Raw genomic sequence first — 7,548 nt, 5'->3', positions numbered from 1 at the left:
TTGTGCAGGTTTGTGCAGCAAAAATTTTCGTTTGTGCTGCGATGGTTTTTTAGTTATGAACGATTCTTTTATAGGTCATCCAGAGTTCACCCAGCCCCCCATCTGCTCAGAATGGACCCAAAATGGTACCGTTCGTTTGTGCTTCGTTAGTGCTGGTTTGTGCAGCAAAAAGTTTCGTTTGTGCTGCTTCCGTTTCGGAGATATTAGACATTTATTTTATAGCGATGACGTCACCCAGCCCCCCACCTGTCTCCAAATGGACCCAAAATGGTACCGTTCGTTTGTGCTTCGTTTGTGCAGGTTTGTGCAGCAAAAATTTTCGTTTGTGCTGCTTCCGTTTCGGAGATATTACACATTTATTTTATAGCGATGACGTCTGGTAGCCCCGCCCCCTTGTTTACTTCCAAACGACCCAAAATAGTGCCGTTCGTTCGTTTGTGTTTCGTTTGTGCTGGTTTGTGCTGCAAAAATGGTACCGATTGTGCCGGCTGCTACGGTTTTGCAGATATTACACATTTAATTCATAGCGAAGACGTCACCCAGCCCCACGTCACTGTATTTTGTCGCGAATTTCAAGCTCCTGGAATGCTCCTCATGCAGGACGAATACAAGGTAAATATGTTCTAAGCCTTTTTTTCTTTTCTTTTTATCTTACGGAAAACTTTCACTGCGGGGAATGGCTTTTAGTGCGAGGATATTTCTGTAATTATGTTTGTATCGTGCTCATTGATTAATTTCCTTGTTTTCAATAAGCCTATGTGATCATTTTTTTCAATTACATCTGACATGCAAAAGGTTCACCGCAACCTAAATACCCTGAAGAGTCTATGTCTGCTCCAAAACATTAATTAATGCAACAATTAATACATGTATGTGAAGTTGATGACAGCCAGAAAAAGAAACTTGAAAACGTGAAAAAATAACTTTCTTTGTCAAAGGGAACATTATCAACATTTTTTTCCAACAATTCAAACAATGCATCACTGCACTGTGTAGAACACAGCATGTGGGAAGATCTTAGTATTTACTGATGCTGCTTTACTCCACTTCCCAGGTCATTATAGATCTCCCAGGCATATGCAGTCCTCCTGCAGTATGCCACATAATGCCCGAGAGAATCCTGGGTCAGTCCTGGTTCAAAGCCAATGACTGCTCTCAAAGTAAAGGTCTTCTCTTTTAGCTCCAGACTGGAGGGAAATTCAAGCAAGGCAACTTCCTTGCAACTGCTACCAAGGTCAGTGTCAATCCACACAAACTCTCCCAGATTGTAGCTGTGAGTAACATTACCTGAACACAGAGCCTTGCCTGTATTGTTGTCCAGAGTTTTGAATGAAGACGGACACCGGGAAGGATTTTTGGCGTTCAGTGAATCATTCAATTTGTCATTTATTTAATACTAATTTATTTTCTAGAGATGTCATATCCTTACTCCATGGATCATTAATTAACCATTTGTTTGTGCCATTGCAATTTTTCATTATTAAAATCATGCATCTTCATTAACCCCCTGTCATGTATTTTATTCTTTTTCACTTGACATCATGATAACTCCTTAATTCTTACACATGTATTATCCAACTAATTACCATGCCAAGTGACCTCTGCAGGTCGGTAAGACATATCGCAACAGGGTGGCGAAAAACAAAGACGTGCAACTTTTTCAAGCGACAAATGCACAACTATCGCCGAAGATTTAACAGTGAGTGACAGAAAGCGTCTTTTTCTGGGAAGTGACCATCGACAGCCACATGTATGGCGAACATCACAGGAAAATAAATCGATGGACTTCGGAGACCCTGAGCCAAGCCACCTGCCAAATTTGGCCACCCTGCGCAAGGCAAAGCAAGAGAAAAATGATTTGGCATTAGGTGACAAAAATCCAATTTTATCATTGTAGATGTTGAAAAATACAGTGCACCTCACAGTGACAGCATCAAAGACATTGGACTTGACAAGTTCTTCTGTCACTATTGGAGTCAAACACAAATGCACGTGTACAAGAGCTTAAAGAAATCCCACCCAATATTATGTGTTGATGCAACTGGCTCAATAGTTAAAAAACTGATGAGGCCGAATGGCATGTCTGGCCATATCTTCCTGTATCAGGGCGTTATGACAGGGCATACCAGCTCCAGTGTCCCAGTCGTGCAGATGCTGTCAGAGAAGCATGATGCTATCACACAGTGGCTGAAGGAATGGATCCATGCAGGTGCATCTGTTCCTAAAGAAGCAGTGAGTGACTTTTCTCTGGCGATTCTTGGAGCTCTAGTCAAAGCTTTTACCCCTCATCCTGATCTGAAGAGCTACATCAATGAGTGCTTTAACATTTCACGTGGGAATCAACCTGGACATCTACCCCATGTTTTGTCAGGCACTCAGTGCCGCAATGGTGATAGCACGAAGAAGTTCTTTTGCATGTTGCAAACATTGTGACTTAAGAAGCTGTGCTATTGACCTAACAAAGAAATCCGTAACACGAGGTCTTTTGTTTTTCAGGCAGTCCCATCGGCAGATCATCTTAATGCAGTGTGCTACATCTACCCTGACAAAACATGGGGTAGATGTCCAGGTTGATTCCCACGTGAAATGTTAAAGCACTCATTGATGTAGCTCTTCAGATCAGGATGAGGGGTAAAAGCTTTGACTAGAGCTCCAAGAATCGCCAGAGAAAAGTCACTCACTGCTTCTTTAGGAACAGATGCACCTGCATGGATCCATTCCTTCAGCCACTGTGTGATAGCATCATGCTTCTCTGACAGCATCTGCACGACTGGGACACTGGAGCTGGTATGCCCTGTCATAACGCCCTGATACAGGAAGATATGGCCAGACATGCCATTCGGCCTCATCAGTTTTTTAACTATTGAGCCAGTTGCATCAACACATAATATTGGGTGGGATTTCTTTAAGCTCTTGTACACGTGCATTTGTGTTTGACTCCAATAGTGACAGAAGAACTTGTCAAGTCCAATGTCTTTGATGCTGTCACTGTGAGGTGCACTGTATTTTTCAACATCTACAATGATAAAATTGGATTTTTGTCACCTAATGCCAAATCATTTTTCTCTTGCTTTGCCTTGCGCAGGGTGGCCAAATTTGGCAGGTGGCTTGGCTCAGGGTCTCCGAAGTCCATCGATTTATTTTCCTGTGATGTTCGCCATACATGTGGCTGTCGATGGTCACTTCCCAGAAAAAGACGCTTTCTGTCACTCACTGTTAAATCTTCGGCGATAGTTGTGCATTTGTCGCTTGAAAAAGTTGCACGTCTTTGTTTTTCGCCACCCTGTTGCGATATGTCTTACCGACCTGCAGAGGTCACTTGGCATGGTAATTAGTTGGATAATACATGTGTAAGAATTAAGGAGTTATCATGATGTCAAGTGAAAAAGAATAAAATACATGACAGGGGGTTAATGAAGATGCATGATTTTAATAATGAAAAATTGCAATGGCACAAACAAATGGTTAATTAACGATCCATGGAGTAAGGATATGACATCTCTAGAAAATAAATTAGTATTAAATAAATGACAAATTGAATGATTCACTGAACGCCAAAAATCCTTCCCGGTGTCCGTCTTCATTCAAAACTCTGGACAACAATACAGGCAAGGCTCTGTGTTCAGGTAATGTTACTCACAGCTACAATCTGGGAGAGTTTGTGTGGATTGACACTGACCTTGGTAGCAGTTGCAAGGAAGTTGCCTTGCTTGAATTTCCCTCCAGTCTGGAGCTAAAAGAGAAGACCTTTACTTTGAGAGCAGTCATTGGCTTTGAACCAGGACTGACCCAGGATTCTCTCGGGCATTATGTGGCATACTGCAGGAGGACTGCATATGCCTGGGAGATCTATAATGACCTGGGAAGTGGAGTAAAGCAGCATCAGTAAATACTAAGATCTTCCCACATGCTGTGTTCTACACAGTGCAGTGATGCATTGTTTGAATTGTTGGAAAAAAATGTTGATAATGTTCCCTTTGACAAAGAAAGTTATTTTTTCACGTTTTCAAGTTTCTTTTTCTGGCTGTCATCAACTTCACATACATGTATTAATTGTTGCATTAATTAATGTTTTGGAGCAGACATAGACTCTTCAGGGTATTTAGGTTGCGGTGAACCTTTTGCATGTCAGATGTAATTGAAAAAAATGATCACATAGGCTTATTGAAAACAAGGAAATTAATCAATGAGCACGATACAAACATAATTACAGAAATATCCTCGCACTAAAAGCCATTCCCCGCAGTGAAAGTTTTCCGTAAGATAAAAAGAAAAGAAAAAAAGGCTTAGAACATATTTACCTTGTATTCGTCCTGCATGAGGAGCATTCCAGGAGCTTGAAATTCGCGACAAAATACAGTGACGTGGGGCTGGGTGACGTCTTCGCTATGAATTAAATGTGTAATATCTGCAAAACCGTAGCAGCCGGCACAATCGGTACCATTTTTGCAGCACAAACCAGCACAAACGAAACACAAACGAACGAACGGCACTATTTTGGGTCGTTTGGAAGTAAACAAGGGGGCGGGGCTACCAGACGTCATCGCTATAAAATAAATGTGTAATATCTCCGAAACGGAAGCAGCACAAACGAAAATTTTTGCTGCACAAACCTGCACAAACGAAGCACAAACGAACGGTACCATTTTGGGTCCATTTGGAGACAGGTGGGGGGCTGGGTGACGTCATCGCTATAAAATAAATGTCTAATATCTCCGAAACGGAAGCAGCACAAACGAAACTTTTTGCTGCACAAACCAGCACTAACGAAGCACAAACGAACGGTACCATTTTGGGTCCATTCTGAGCAGATGGGGGGCTGGGTGAACTCTGGATGACCTATAAAAGAATCGTTCATAACTAAAAAACCATCGCAGCACAAACGAAAATTTTTGCTGCACAAACCTGCACAAACGAAGCACAAACGAACGGTACCATTTTGGGTCCATTTGGAGACAGGTGGGGGGCTGGGTGACGTCATCGCTATAAAATAAATGTTGAATATCTCCGAAACGGTAGCAGCAAAAACGAAAATTTTTGCTGCACAAACCTGCACAAACGAAGCACAAACGAACGGTACCATTTTGGGTCCATTTGGAGACAGGTGGGGGGCTGGGTGACGTCATCGCTATAAAATAAATGTCTAATATCTCCGAAACGGAAGTAGCACAAACGAAAATTTTTGCTGCACAAACCAGCACTAACGAAGCACAAACGAACAGTACCATTTTGGGTCCATTCTGAGCAGATGGGGGGCTGGGTGAACTCTGGATGACCTATAAAAGAATCGTTCATAACTAAAAAACCATAGCAGCACAAACGAACATTTTTGCTGCACAAACCAGCACAAACGAAGCACAAACGAAACAGACTATTTTGCTTAAGTTTTGCGGCTGGTGGGGGGCCAAGTTCACGCAGGTACTTTCCCACCATAAACTGGAGTGAAGAAATTAGTATGTTAAGAAACAGACAATAATGCAGAAACAACACATTTCATCATTCTGTAAGTGTCTAATCAGATTGTTCTGATGTGAGTAAGGATCATAAGGTTACCTAACAGAATCATCACCCGGTCTTCATTTTTTAATCATCTTACTCTATAATCAGGGTTTTCTGTATGCAGACAATTGTTTCTTTTCTGTGACCATAGAGTGAAGTAATGGTTGGAAGATTAATATAAATATTGATCTAAAAGGGTTTGAAAGGACTACGTGAGTGTAGAAAGGAAGGCATGAGTGGGGTTGTGTCCTCTCCAAGAAGGTCTTGGCATGACTCAGATGTCAGGTCTCAAATGACTGAATGAGTGGGTGTCAGCTTTTGTCAGATCAACTGCACGATTAGCGAGCATAAATACGAGGTCATCAGCACGGCTTGTCCAAGTGTATCAAATGATAACAATAAAAATGGAAAACTAAAGTTTGAAAATGTGTCATAGGATTTATGAATTAATGAAGCTGAGAAACGAAAATGAATTTTCAGTGCCGCTCGTGGTCATAAAGACTTTCAACCTCAAATGTGCTACGACACACTGTCAACCTAAAGCTATGATGGAGTGCCACAAGTAACCAATTAGGCAAAGTCATTAGAGACGTGAAAAACATTCTCAGCCTTTCAGGTGCTGAGCTCGGCAGTCAACTCATGGGGGCATCTGTTTTACATTAGAGGTGCATGTTACATGATCCATATGTTGCCATACTTTCTGGGATGACATGCAACTTTTTCCACTGAGGTGGGAACATATGTGGATTTTGACCTATTTATGTCATTGTTTTGTGACCAAACTTAATAACTAATTTTACAGCTGAGCGGTCTCAGACGGCAAGTCATTAACCAGCAGAAGAATAAGGCCAAAAAATCTATAGTTTACAAATGTATTGACAGTGCAGCCTTAAAATAAATGATCACATGAATTGGAATTCAAGTGTGGGTGAAGAGGATACGGCAACAGACAAGACCGTTAATGAGTTTTACTGGACTATTTTTGTGTAAAATTCATACCCTATCCAAAACAGGGACAGTACAGAGACCAGTCATTACCACGTCGGCCTTTCATTCGAGAGGCCCCGGCTTCAAATCTGGGCTGGCGTTTCCTGTGTGGGGCAAGTGCAGGGAGAAAACTTGCAAGGGTTATGCCAGCTTCCTCTAACAATCCAAAAACATGTATAGCAGGTTAAATGAAGACCTTCAACTGTTGGTAAGTGTCGTCATGAGTGTGAATGTGTGTGAATCTAAAGATGTCGTGTGTCAAACTCATTTTTGCCACGGGTCGCATTGTAGTGCCCCCCGGGCCTTGAGTTTGACACCTGATATACCGCCTCTCGCCCAGGTTTCAGTTCCCCGGCTGCCTCAAAAAAAAAAAAAAGAATTGTGGTGCCCCTCAAAGTCTTGTGCCCTTTGCGTTTGGCTTTATGGCCTACGTATATAGTGTTTGATCCTGCAAGAAAATACAATATTTGAAGACTCTGACTAACTCATAATTTAGCTAGGTTTTGAATAATTTGGTTCTTAGCAGTAAATGTTCTTTTAAAGTCAAATCAAACCTGTACATAGAAAATGTATGTCAATATTATATGTGTTCTTTTTACATATTAATGCTGTGAAATAGTTCCTTCCCAGGGAAATGATCGTCACAGAGCCTGCCTAATAATACAAGCTAGGCAACGGCGAGCACCAGCAGCAAATGCTGTGAAACTCAATCTTGCTTCTCTTTATTCGAGGTGTTTGTTGATTGCATCCACTTGTTATAAATAGAATGAAAGTAAAGTAAGAGCTCTCTTTCTCCACTCAAGGGTCCTCCTTGAAGTTGCATGGTGCAAAATAAAACAGCTGTTGAGCTTGTCTTCAGACTTTATTCTTAGCTTTTTTTTTTGCACGAGGGATTATATGTCATTTTGCTTTCTTTCACCTCTCTTCTCTGTACATGTGTTATACTGATCTACTTCTGGACAATGTTTTGGATAGCATAGAACAGATAGAAAGCTGAGTTTGACAAGACTCGACTAAAGAGCACAAGGAACAGCCTGTCTTATCAGTCAGGTGCACCCTGTT

The 7,548-nt window shown here is 41.5% G+C and overlaps 3 long non-coding RNA genes across 3 annotated transcripts; 2 read left to right on the top strand and 1 right to left on the bottom strand.

Moving 5' to 3' along the window:
* The first annotated feature begins 214 nt into the window (after positions 1–214).
* Positions 215–1,435, top strand: LOC133151951 (uncharacterized). Its single transcript, XR_009714024.1, has 3 exons — positions 215–612; positions 1,055–1,234; positions 1,322–1,435. It is a non-coding gene; the product is annotated as an uncharacterized LOC133151951 (long non-coding RNA).
* Positions 1,436–2,378: 943 nt separating this feature from the next.
* On the top strand, positions 2,379–3,049 carry LOC133151950 (uncharacterized). The gene is made up of 2 exons (XR_009714023.1): positions 2,379–2,631; positions 2,693–3,049. It is a non-coding gene; the product is annotated as an uncharacterized LOC133151950 (long non-coding RNA).
* Positions 3,050–3,357: 308 nt separating this feature from the next.
* LOC133151949 (uncharacterized) lies at positions 3,358–4,684 on the bottom strand. The gene is made up of 3 exons (XR_009714022.1): positions 4,302–4,684; positions 3,680–3,859; positions 3,358–3,592 (listed from the first exon to the last, which is right to left on the bottom strand). It is a non-coding gene; the product is annotated as an uncharacterized LOC133151949 (long non-coding RNA).
* Between the last annotated feature and the right edge of the window lie 2,864 nt (positions 4,685–7,548).

This window comes from Syngnathus typhle, linkage group LG3, assembly GCF_033458585.1.
Source record: "Syngnathus typhle isolate RoL2023-S1 ecotype Sweden linkage group LG3, RoL_Styp_1.0, whole genome shotgun sequence".
Classification (NCBI taxonomy): Eukaryota; Metazoa; Chordata; class Actinopteri; order Syngnathiformes; family Syngnathidae; genus Syngnathus; species Syngnathus typhle.
This window is presented reverse-complemented; position numbering and strand designations above follow the sequence as displayed.